The 12,984-nt window shown below is 49.3% G+C and overlaps 1 pseudogene; it reads right to left on the reverse strand.

Annotated features, from left to right (window-relative positions):
- Positions 1-429: 429 nt before the first annotated feature.
- LOC115121460 (E3 ubiquitin-protein ligase znrf3-like) overlaps positions 430-12,984 on the reverse strand; it is a 261,610-nt pseudogene continuing 249,055 nt past the window's right edge.

Raw genomic sequence — 12,984 nt, forward strand, 5'->3', positions numbered from 1 at the left:
TTGAAGACAATGGGTACATTTCATAGAAACAGTAAAAACAGTCTGTAAAACCAACAGAAAGAAGGCATGAATGAACAACGTTGATATTGTCTGAGAGCATGATGTGGGCTGTATGATTTAATCAAATAAAACAATCAGACATGCTGCTTTCTGTGTAACTGCTCAGTGTCACCCACAGCCACAGTATAAAAGGGATCCCTTGTGAATCATTTTTCCTTTGGCCTTTTTTTTGACACACAACAGCTTTATAGAACCATATTAGAATTGTATATTATAGCCGTATATTATAGCTTAAGTGTTGAGGAGGAGGCTAGATGAGTGACTGCAAAAAGACAAAATCAAAACAAGAGCTTCTAACGTACAAGTAGTGACTAAACTTGATATAAATCCAATCCTTTGAAGATATCCAAATGTCGTTCTACGTGCAGAGAAACCTGTCACTACGTGGACCTTTATTTGGTCAAAAGGTGACACAGCCCAAGATGGTAAGGATGGCTCAGGGGCCTAAGGCTTGGTCTGGTGTATGTTCTAGAAGGCGCAATGTTCTGAACATCGCAGAGAGACATCTATATAGAACAGACTCTCTATTATGTAGAACAGAGAACTGAGTCAACATTCTATCTGCATTGTTCTAGAATATTGCACCCCATTGAGTATCCCAAGAGAGAACTGTAGTCTAGTTAGTATAGCTTAGCTCAATGAAAGAGTGTGTGACTGTGACGAACTGCCTCCCATCCAACTGGCAAGGATCCCGCCCCTCCACCCAACCCCGTAAAAAGAAAATAAGTTGATGTTTTGGTACTCTTCCATAACCTTTCATCTGAGTTTGGTGGTTTGTTGACACTTGTTGTCCAAGCTGTATATGCAACGTTTTGTCATAAGAGCAGTAAAGTACAATAAACACATACATAAAGTACATATGCATGTACACACAGGTATGTGTGTGATTATAAAACAAATTAAATGTATCCTCAAACAACTTGCACAGACCAGAGTCCAGAGGTGAAGAACAACTTACTAGATCAGAAGAAGAAAAATCTCACAAACTGGGCCCTGCTAACACAGTTTGTTTCTCTCCAAATGGGTCTCAGGATCCGGACTGACCCTGTCTGGAACCCATGGTACTGTGAGGGCTGGGCCAGCCTACGTGTTGATTTGTGGCCTTGCCAAGCCATCCACTGTTACATCCAACCACCGTGAACTTCCACCCATATGTTATAGCCTGATTCTCTATCTATCTGAGCCTGTAGACTCCGCTGGGGAGGCGTGGCCACGTGTCATGTTGGTTGAGCTGGGCTTATGCTGAGCTGCTGATGACCACCGGAATGAACTGGTTATGTCTGGATACGCCAGGCAGGCCATCATATCATTTCAGTAGAAATCTACACCATCACCATCTAGGATGATAACATTCAGAGTTCAGCGAGCGAGAGGCTTTAAAAAAGCAAGGCAACTGAGGTTTTCTTGACTGACCGACCGACCGGTTAGGTACCAAACAGACTGTTTGTTTGAGTCCCTGTTTCTGGGCTCCACACCCCCTCATACCCCCAGACCCTTGTCTGTAGCTTTACTGTTTCCAGATGCATCGTGGGTAGTGTAGTTCAGGGGGTGGAACAGGACCCTGGTCTCTTCTTCCTGGGTGGGGTTCGCTTGACCACTGAACTGTCCTGAGGTGAAGTACCCTCCCTCACCAGGCTCCACCCGCCCACCAGTCCGCCCCTCGCCCCCCTGCCCCAAGGTGAGGCTGGCTAGCAGTAGGCTGCTCTGATACAGAGTCTCCGTCCCCAAGCCCAGCTCATAGTCTGTGCCCTGGTGGATTATGGGTATTCTCTGGCTGAGCACACCACAGCAGGCATCCGAGTCTGCAGCGTGGTGCGCATACTGCACATTCACGGCATAGTCCTCATTATAGCGCCCCCCTGTGGCCCGGTGAACCTTCATCTCCTTGTAGAAGCAATAGGGCAGGCCCTCATAGGTCACCTGCTCTGACGGAGCCAACAGGTGCTCCCCAGGGTGGTAAAAGTTCTGCTCTGCCCCCTCTGACAGCCACGTCCCGAGGAGGCCATAGGCCCCACCCAGTCTGAGTCCTGCCTCTGATATCCCTGCTGACCTTTGCACTCCATGTTGGGAGGGAGCACCTGGAAACAGCAGCTACACGCCCCTGCTCTTCCCAGGCCAAGCTCCCCCCTTGTCTCCTCCCCTGTCTGCCCTCCCTTCCCCATGTCCACTGTGGCTCCCTCTGGAGGCCTGGCTGAGGTAGTGCTAGTGGTGCTGGTGTCCCTGGGTTGTTCCAGTGACGAGCGGCTGCTGCAGCTGGAGAGCTGGTCCCCCACACTGAACTCTGAGGTTCCAGGAAGAGGCTGTGGCTGCAGGCTGTCGCCATTGTGTCCCCCCGAGGGAGCTGGGATCAGGGAGTCCTCGGCTGTGGAGGGGCAGGCGGTGGAGGCCCCTGCAGACGTGGCCCCTGGCTCCCCTTGCGACCCCCTACAGGGGCTCTTACTGCGGTAGACGTAGGGGTCGTAGTCAGAGCTCAGGGAGCTGCGGAAAGTGGAACAGGAGCCGTATACCCCCTGGTTACTGATCTCTGTACAGTCCAGCATAGAGTCACTGGGGGAACAGTGGCAGTGGCCAGAGCTGCTGCTGCTGTCGCTGCCCGGGCAGTCGGCCAGGTAACCACTGCACACCGAGCGGTGGCCATGGTAACAGCCCGGCCCCGAGGCACCGCTCCCTGCCTCAGCCATCCTGGAGCTGGCGGCCATGTGGACCACCGTGGGGTAGAGCAGCCCCCCTTGGAAAGCCATGCTGTGGTGGCCCTTGTGGGGCCCGGCGCTCCCAGTCACCCCTCCTACGCCTGCTGCCCCCTGGGTCCCCTCACCCTGCTGGGGGAAGGTCAGGCCCTGGAGGTAGTAGTGTTGGTACATGGTCTCGTACTGCGAGTAGCAGGCGGCCCGCGAAAAGCTGCGTCCGTGGAACTTAGGCCTCTTGAAGGTGCCGTGGCGGGGACCTGGCTGCTGGTACTGGGGGTAGGCGGGGGGGTTGAGGCCCAGGTGCTGGTACTGGGGGTAGGCGGGGGGGTTGAGGCCCAGGTGCTGGTGCTGCAGCTCACAGTGATGGGGGTTGAGAGAGTGTTCCAGGTGTAGGGTTGGGTGGGGATGGTAGTCCTGGAGGAAGGCCCCAGAGTGGGAAGACTGGGGAGGGTATAGGACCTGGGGGTCTGAGTGCTGGTCCACTGTCAGCACTGTGATGGGGTTACCATGGGGTCCATGGAGGTGTGGGTGGGGTAGGCAGTCACCTGCCCAGAACGGTGCACCCTTCCAGGGTAGTGGACAGGCAGGACTACCCTCTGCTGCCGGCTGTAGACTGGGTCCATGCAGACAGCGCCGGGGTTCCCCTTCCTTTGCTCTGAGAAGAGAAGAGGGGTGTAAGTGAGGGAGAGAGTTTGGTTAACGCACGGAGTCAAAGAAACGTCTTTCAAAAGTAAGCTTTGTTACAGTTTCATGACAAAGGTATTTTACGTCGATTAAATTAATTGATTAGTCTCTTTTACTGTTTTACCGGGTTGTATAGTGTGACAAAAGTTAAATATTTGCAGACTGGAAAATTCCTGTCAGATAGCTACAGGCCTCATGCTGACAACAGCGTGTCCCAAATGGAATCTTGTTCCCTATATAGTGCACTACTTTTGACCAGGGCCCATAGGGAACACCAGCTCACCGATGATGTTGTGTCTACAGTGAGGACAGGTGTGGTGTTGGAGGAGCCAAGGGTCCACACACTTCTTATGGAACTTGTGGGCACAGGGGATGACCCGCAGCTCCTGTAAAGGGGTGGGAGAGGAGGAGGGGAACAGGGGGAGAGGGGGAGGGGAACAGGAGGAGAGGAGGAGGGGAACAGGGGGAGAGGGGAGGGGAACAGGAGGAGAGGAGGAGGGGAACAGGGGGAGAGGGGGGGGAACAGGGGTGAGAAGAATCGGGGAACAGGGGGAGAGGAACAGGGGAACAGGGGTGAGAGGAACAGGGGTACAGGGGTGAGAGGAACAGGGGAACAGGGGTGAGAGGAACAGGGGAACAGGGGAGGGGAACAGGGAACGGGAACAAGGGGAGAGGAACAGGGGAACAGGGGGAGAGGAACAGGGGAACAGGGGAGAGGAACAGGGGGAGAGGAACAGGGGGACAGGGGAGAGGAACAGGGGGACAGGAAGAGAGGAACAGGGGGACAGGAAGAGGGGAACAGGGGGAGAGGAACAGGGGAACAGGGGAGAGGAACAGAGGAAGAGGAGGAGAGGGGTAGGGGGACAGGGGGAGAGAAGGAGAAGGGGAGGGGACCAGTTAAGGTTAGTAAAGGCTGACAATATCTAAGGACATGATTGGTGTTTGATGGGTGAACGGCTAACAGCTACCAGCAGAGCAGCAAGGTTTCTCTTGTTCACATTATTATACAGCAACACTGAACAACTCTCCCTCCATCTCTATCCCCCACCCCCTTCCTCCCCCTCTCTTTCTCTCTCTCTCTCTCTCTCTCCCTCCCTCCTCCCCCTCTCTCCTTCCTCGCCCCCTCTCTTTCTCTCGCTCTCCCGCACTCTCCTCCCTTCCCCCTCTCTTTATCTCTCTCTCTCTCTCTCTCCTCCCTCCTTCTCCCCCTCCCTCTCCCCTCCCTCCATCTCCCCCTCCTCCCCTAACCCTCTGACCTCTCTACCTCCTTCCCTCCCACCCTTGCTCCCTCCCTCGATTAGGGTCCAGAATACATATTTCTACAGACTTCTTAAACCAAATTCAGCTTCTGACCATGCTTTTTTGTTCCTGAAGCTAACCCCTTTCTGGCCACTGTTTTTCTGAACAGTGTGTGTGTGTGTTTCTATGAAGTGTGTGTGTGTTCGTCTAGTACCTCTCCTTCTATGTACTTCTCCAGACAGATGGCACAGTCAGAGGTGGAGCTACTGGTCAGTGAATCAGACGCTCCGTAGCTGCTCTCACGCTGACCCTTGACCTTGGCCTTGAACTTCCTGGTCTCCATCTTCTCCAGTGCCTGGATGGCCATCCTATTCATAGAACTCTGTAGAGGTGGAGGAGAGAGGAGAGGGGGGGACGGAGGGTTAGACTGGGGTGATACACAGGTATGCAGTGTTGCTGGGGATGGAAGTGGGGGGAGGACAGAAGGTTGGTGGCTGAGGAGAGGAGCAGAAGACAGAGAGTTGGTGGCTGAGGAGAGGTGCAGAGGACAGAGAGTTGGTGGCTAGGGAGAGGAACAGAGGACAGAGGACAGAGAGTTGGTGGCTGGGGAGAGGACAGAGGACAGAGAGTTGGTGGCTGGGGAGAGGACAGAGGACAGAGAGTTGGTGGCTGGGGAGAGGAGCAGAGGACAGAGAGTTGGGGGCTGGGGAGAGGAGCAGAGGACAGAGAGTTGGTGGCTGGGGAGAGGAGCAGAAGACAGAGAGTTGGTGGCTGGGGAGAGGAGCAGAGGACAGAGGACAGAGAGTTGGTGGCTGGGGAGAGGAGCAGAGGACAGAGAGTTGGTGGCTGGGGAGAGGAGCAGAAGACAGAGAGTTGGTGGCTGGGGAGAGGAGCAGAGGACAGAGAGTTGGTGGCTGGGGAGAGGGGCAAAGGACAGAGAGTTGGTGGCTGGGGAGAGGGGCAGAGGACAGAGGACAGAGAGTTGGTGGCTGGGGAGAGGTGCAGAGGACAGAGAGTTGGTGGCTGGGGAGAGGAGCAGAGGACAGAGAGTTGGAGGCTGGGGAGAGGAGCAGAAGACAGAGAGTTGGTGGCTGGGGAGAGGAGCAGAAGACAGAGAGTTGGTGGCTGGGTAGAGGACAGAGGACAGAGAGTTGGTGGCTGAGGAGAGGAGCAGAGGAGCAGAGGACAAAGAGTTGGTGGCTGGGGAGAGGAGCAGAGGAGCAGAGGACAGAGAGTTGGTGGCTGGGGAGAGGACAGAGAGTTGGTGGCTGGGGAGAGGACAGAGAGTTGGTGGCTGGGGAGAGGACAGAGAGTTGGTGGCTGGGGAGAGGACAGAGAGTTGGTGGCTGAGGAGAGGAGGAGAGGAGCAGAGGACAGAGAGTTGGTGGCTGTGGAGAGGAGGAGAGGAGCAGAGGACAGAGAGTTGGTGGCTGGGGAGAGGAGCAGAAGACAGAGAGTTGGTGGCTGGGGAGAGGAGCAGAGGACAGAGAGTTGGTGGCTGAGGAGAGGAGGAGAGGAGCAGAGGACAGAGAGTTGGTGGCTGGGGAGAGGAGGAGAGGACAGAGGACAGAGAGTTGGTGGCTGGGGAGAGGAGCAGAAGACAGAGAGTTGGTGGCTGAGGAGAGGAGCAGAGGACAGAGAGTTGGTGGCTGAGGAGAGGAGCAGAGGACAGAGAGTTGGTGGCTGGGGAGAGGAGCAGAGGACAGAGAGTTGGTGGCTGGGTAGAGGACAGAGGACAGAGAGTTGGTGGCTGAGGAGAGGAGCAGAGGAGCAGAGGACAGAGAGTTGGTGGCTGGGGAGAGGACAGAGAGTTGGTGGCTGGGGAGAGGAGCAGAGGAGCAGAGGACAGAGAGTTGGTGGCTGGGGAGAGGACAGAGAGTTGGTGGCTGGGGAGAGGAGCAGAGGACAGAGAGTTGGTGGCTGAGGAGAGGAGCAGAGGATAGAGAGTTGGTGGCTGGGGAGAGGAGCAGAGGACAGAGAGTTGGTGGCTGAGGAGAGGAGGAGAGGAGCAGAGGACAGAGAGTTGGTGGCTGGGGAGAGGACAGAGAGTTGGTGGCTGGGGAGAGGAGCAGAGGAGCAGAGGACAGAGAGTTGGTGGCTGGGGAGAGGAGCAGAGGAGCAGAGGACAGAGAGTTGGTGGCTGGGGAGAGGACAGAGAGTTGGTGGCTGGGGAGAGGACAGAGAGTTGGTGGCTGGGGAGAGGACAGAGAGTTGGTGGCTGGGGAGAGGAGCAGAGGACAGAGAGTTGGTGGCTGGGGAGAGGAGCAGAGGACAGAGAGTTGGTGGCTGAGGAGAGGAGCAGAGGACAGAGAGTTGGTGGCTGGGGAGAGGAGCAGAGGACAGAGAGTTGGTGGCTGGGGAGAGGAGCAGAGGACAGAGAGTTGGTGGCTGGGGAGAGGACAGAGAGTTGGTGGCTGGGGAGAGGAGCAGAGAGTTGGTGGCTGGGGAGAGGAGCAGAGGACAGAGAGTTGGTGGCTGGGGAGAGGACAGAGAGTTGGTGGCTGTGGAGAGGAGCAGAGAGTTGGTGGCTGGGGAGAGGAGCAGAGGACAGAGAGTTGGTGGCTGGGGAGAGGACAGAGAGTTGGTGGCTGTGGAGAGGAGCAGAGAGTTGGTGGCTGGGGAGAGGACAGAGAGTTGGTGGCTGTGGAGAGAAGCAGAGAGTTGGTGGCTGGGGAGAGGAGCAGAGGACAGAGAGTTGGTGGCTGGGGAGAGTGGGACGGTTTATAACAATATCTGTAGTGTAGTAGAAACCATGTGTTTCATCCACTTATTTCTGGTTCGAGCATAACTATGAGCCTATCCTCCTACTTAAAGTGGCAGCAGCCACCACTGATATACAGGTGCATGTACAGGTGCACCACTGATATACAGCGTGTCCTCAGCATGACCGTGTCAACTTCAATATATCTACATCATTTTCCTTCCTCGTGATGCCATCTATTTTGTGAAGTGCACCAGTCCCTCCTGCAGCAAAGCAACCCCATAAAATTATGCTGCCACCTCCGTGCTTCACGGTTGGGATGGTGATCTTCGGCTTGCAAGCATCCCCCTTTTTCCTCCAAACATAACGATGGTCATTATAGCCAAACAGTTCTATTTTTGGTTCATCAGACCAGAGGACATTTCTCCAAAAAGTAGGATAGTTGTCCCCATGTGCAGTTGCAAACCAGTTGCAAACCGTGAAGGAGTGCCTCCTTCACTCACGCCGCCAAACTTACCCTTGTAAAACTGACTATCCTACCGATCCTCGACTTCGGCAATGTCATCTACAAAATAGCTTCCAATACTCTACTCAGCAAACTGGATGCAGTCTATCACAGTGCCATCCGTTTTGTTACCAAATCACCTTATACCACCCACCACTGCGACCTGTATGCTCTAGTCGGCTGGCCCTCGCTACATATTCGTTGCCAGACCCACTGGCTCCAGGTCATCTAAAAGTCTGTGCTAGGTAACGCTCCGCCTTATCTCAGTTCACTGGTCACGATAACAACACCCACCCGTAGCACACGTTCCAGCAGGTATATCTCACTGATCATCCCCAAAGCCAACACCTCATTTGGCCGCCTTTCCTTCCAGTTCTCTGCTGCCAGTGACTGGAACGAATGGCAAAAATCGCTGAAGTTGGAGACTTATTTCCCTCACCAACTTTAAACATCAGCTATCTGAGCAGCTAACCAATCGCTGCAGCTGTACATAGTCCATCTGTAAATAGCCCACTCAATCTACCTACCTCATCCCCATACTGTTTTTATTTTATTTACTTTTCTGCTCTTTTGCACACCAGTATCTCTACTTGCACATCATCATCTGCTCATTTATCACTCCAGTGTCAATCTGCTAAATTGTAATTATTCGCTCCTATGGCTTATTTATTGCCTACCTCCTCATGCCTTTTGCACACACTGTATATAGACTTCCTACTGTGTTATTGGCTTGTTTACTGTTTATTCCATGTTATTCCATGTGTAACTTTGTTGTGTTGTCTGTGTCACACTGCTATGCTTAATCTTTGCCAGGTCGCAGTTGTAAATGAGAAATTGTTCTCAACTAGCCTACCTGGTTAAATAAAGGTGTTCTCAACTAGCCTACCTGGTTAAATAAAGGTGTTCTCAACTAGCCTACCTGGTTAAATAAAGGTGTTCTCAACTAGCCTACCTGGTTAAATAAAGGTGTTCTCAACTAGCCTACCTGGTTAAATAAAGGTGTTCTCAACTAGTCTACCTGGTTAAATAAAGGTGTTCTCAACTAGTCTACCTGGTTAAATAAAGGTGTTCTAAACTAGCCTACCTGGTTAAATAAAGGTGTTCTCAACTAGCCTACCTGGTTAAATAAAGGTGTTCTCAACTAGCCTACCTGGTTAAATAAAGGTGTTCTCAACTAGCCTACCTGGTTAAATAAAGGTGTTCTAAACTAGCCTACCTGGTTAAATAAAGGTGTTCTCAACTAGTCTACCTGGTTAAATAAAGGTGTTCTCAACTAGCCTACCTGGTTAAATAAAGGTGTTCTCAACTAGCCTACCTGGTTAAATAAAGGTGTTCTCAACTAGCCTACCTGGTTAAATAAAGGTGTTCTAAACTAGTCTACCTGGTTAAATAAAGGTGTTCTCAACTAGCCTACCTGGTTAAATAAAGGTGTTCTCAACTAGTCTACCTGGTTAAATAAAGGTGTTCTCAACTAGCCTACCTGGTTAAATAAAGGTGTTCTCAACTAGCCTACCTGGTTAAATAAAGGTGTTCTCAACTAGCCTACCTGGTTAAATAAAGGTGTTCTAAACTAGCCTACCTGGTTAAATAAAGGTGTTCTCAACTAGCCTACCTGGTTAAATAAAGGTGTTCTCAACTAGCCTACCTGGTTAAATAAAGGTGTTCTCAACTAGCCTACCTGGTTAAATAAAGGTGTTCTCAACTAGTCTACCTGGTTAAATAAAGGTGTTCTCAACTAGCCTACCTGGTTAAATAAAGGTGTTCTCAACTAGCCTACCTGGTTAAATAAAGGTGTTCTCAACTAGTCTACCTGGTTAAATAAAGGTGTTCTCAACTAGCCTACCTGGTTAAATAAAGGTGTTCTCAACTAGTCTACCTGGTTAAATAAAGGTGTTCTCAACTAGCCTACCTGGTTAAATAAAGGTGTTCTCAACTAGCCTACCTGGTTAAATAAAGGTGTTCTCAACTAGTCTACCTGGTTAAATAAAGGTGTTCTCAACTAGTCTACCTGGTTAAATAAAGGTGTTCTAAACTAGCCTACCTGGTTAAATAAAGGTGTTCTCAACTAGCCTACCTGGTTAAATAAAGGTGTTCTCAACTAGTCTACCTGGTTAAATAAAGGTGTTCTCAACTAGCCTACCTGGTTAAATAAAGGTGTTCTCAACTAGTCTACCTGGTTAAATAAAGGTGTTCTCAACTAGCCTACCTGGTTAAATAAAGGTGTTCTCAACTAGTCTACCTGGTTAAATAAAGGTGTTCTCAACTAGCCTACCTGGTTAAATAAAGGTGTTCTCAACTAGCCTACCTGGTTAAATAAAGGTGTTCTAAACTAGCCTACCTGGTTAAATAAAGGTGTTCTCAACTAGCCTACCTGGTTAAATAAAGGTGTTCTAAACTAGCCTACCTGGTTAAATAAAGGTGTTCTAAACTAGCCTACCTGGTTAAATAAAGGTGTTCTAAACTAGCCTACCTGGTTAAATAAAGGTGTTCTAAACTAGCCTACCTGGTTAAATAAAGGTGTTCTCAACTAGCCTACCTGGTTAAATAAAGGTGTTCTAAACTAGCCTACCTGGTTAAATAAAGGTGTTCTAAACTAGCCTACCTGGTTAAATAAAGGTGTTCTAAACTAGCCTACCTGGTTAAATAAAGGTGTTCTAAACTAGCCTACCTGGTTAAATAAAGGTGTTCTAAACTAGCCTACCTGGTTAAATAAAGGTGTTCTAAACTAGCCTACCTGGTTAAATAAAGGTGAAATAAAAATAATAATAAAAATAATCTGTCTGTTTTATGGTGGTTTTGGAGCAGTGGCTTCTTCCTTGCTGAGCGGCCATTCAGGTTATGTTGATATGGGACTTGTTTTACTGTGGATATAGATACTTTTGTACCTGTTTCCTCCAGCATCTTCACAAGGTCCTTTGCTGTTGTTCTGGGATTGATTTGCACTTTTTTGCACCAAAGTACGTTCATCTCTAGGAGACATAATGCGTCTCCTTCCTGAGCGGTATGACGGCTGCGTGGTCCCAAGGTGTTTATACTTGCATACTATTGTTTATACAGATGAACGTGGTACCTTCAGGCATTTGGAAATTGCTCCCAAGGATGAACCAGACTTGTGGAGGTCTACAGTTTTTTTCTGAGGTCTTGGCTGATTTCTTTTGATTTTCCCATGATGTCAAGCAATGAGGCACTGAGTTTGAAGGTAGGCCTTGAAATACATCCACAGGTACACCTCCAATTGACTTAAATGATATCAATTAGCCTATCAGAAGCTTCTAAAGCCATGACATTATTTTCAGGAATTTTACAAGCTGTTTAAAGGCACAGTCAACTTAGTGTATGTAAACTTCTGACCCACTGGAGTTGTGATACATTGAATTATAAGTGAAATCATCTGTTTGTAAACAATTGTTGGAAAAATGACTTGTGTCATGCACAAAGTAGATGTCCTAACCGACTTGCCAAAACTATAGTTTGTTAACAAGAAATTTGTGGAGTGGTTGAAAAACTAGTTTTAATGACTCCAACCTAAGTGTATGTAAACTTCCGATTTCAACTGTATGTATATGTGTATGTGTGTGTGTGTCTGTGTGTGTGTGTCTGTTTGTGTGTGTGTGTGTGTGTCTGTGTGTGTGTGTGTGTGTCTGTGTGTGTGTGTGTGTGTGTGTGTGTGTGTGTGTGTGTGTGTGTGTGTGTGTGTGTGTGTGTGTCTGTGTGTGTCTGTGTGTGTGTGTCTGTGTGTGTGTGTGTGTGTGTGTCTGTGTGTGTGTGTGTCCTCACCTGGCTTCTTCTCTGTTTTAGTTTGATCTTGATGAGCAGCACGAGGCAGACCAGAGACACCACTACGAAGAAGGCCAGGAAGATCCCCATGTCAAAGTACTCTGTAGGCTGCTGTAGGGAGAAACACACCAGGGAGAGACTCCACTCAATTAGATATATACAACCAGGAAGAAACCACGCACACGCACACACACACACACACACACACACACACACACACACACACACACACACACACACACGACTTCTGCTACTTATTCCTACACAATGTCTATTAATTATTGCCCAATTGCCAGGCACATACATTTCCTATTTCAATTCGTTCCTCCTTGTATTATATTTGTGCCAAAAATGTATCCTATTTTTTGTGTTTTTTTTACAATCACTTTGGCACTAATTTCAGAGCCATTTAGTCATTTTTCAAAACTATAAACTCAAAACAGTCATCACTTGTAACACAAGCTGTCCAACGTTCAAAACATTGCATTGTGCATTCATATCTTTAAAGAAACCTTGCGCTTGCAGAATCATTGGTTCAAATAACTAATTTATCATGAAATACCATAGGAACATTAATTTAGATCACCCACAAACAAGATACCGACAGTGTCACTGTGTAGTTGTTCGTTCAATCATTAAATATTGTAGTACAAAATATGTGATACAGGTTTCATTATGGTACTACACATAAATACATCACTGTAAAAGGACTAGTAGAGAGAATACTACAGACACAGTGGAATCATTGAACAAAATATGACATTTATTGATGAAATACAATAAAATCACTCACAGGGTTCTTTGAATCAAAGCAAAAATAATTAGCTACAAAAAAAGAAAAAACTACAGTAAAACATCAACTGCAGTGTTCCTCACCTGGCTTACTGTAAAAAGCTAAACAAAGGGTTAATTACTGTACTTCTATAGTTCCATCAACCCTGTCTTGTGGATTTGGCCATAGGTTCTCATCCACATCACAATGGATGTTTTCATTAGCCAAACATCTTGGGAAGAATCTTCGGGCGAATCCAGGCCTGACACAGGTCTGCCGTGATGTCATTGCATGCGTCATCCATGACACCATTTGGAACCTGACATTATCCCACACAATGACATAGGTCACGCCATCAGCCCAGACCTGATTTAGCTCATCAAGGAAGGTTACAAGGAGAGCTGCATTATATGATCCAATACGGGGACTGCGTCCAACCACACCATCTTCTGATATAGCCGCACACATGGTGATGTTAACCCCACGTTGTCCAGGTACTTGGATGGTTGCCTGCTGGCAAATTAAATTCCGACCACTCCTCCTTGTCTTGGCCAGGCCT

Source organism: Oncorhynchus nerka, linkage group LG13, assembly GCF_034236695.1.
Source record: "Oncorhynchus nerka isolate Pitt River linkage group LG13, Oner_Uvic_2.0, whole genome shotgun sequence".
Lineage (NCBI taxonomy): Eukaryota > Metazoa > Chordata > Actinopteri > Salmoniformes > Salmonidae > Oncorhynchus > Oncorhynchus nerka.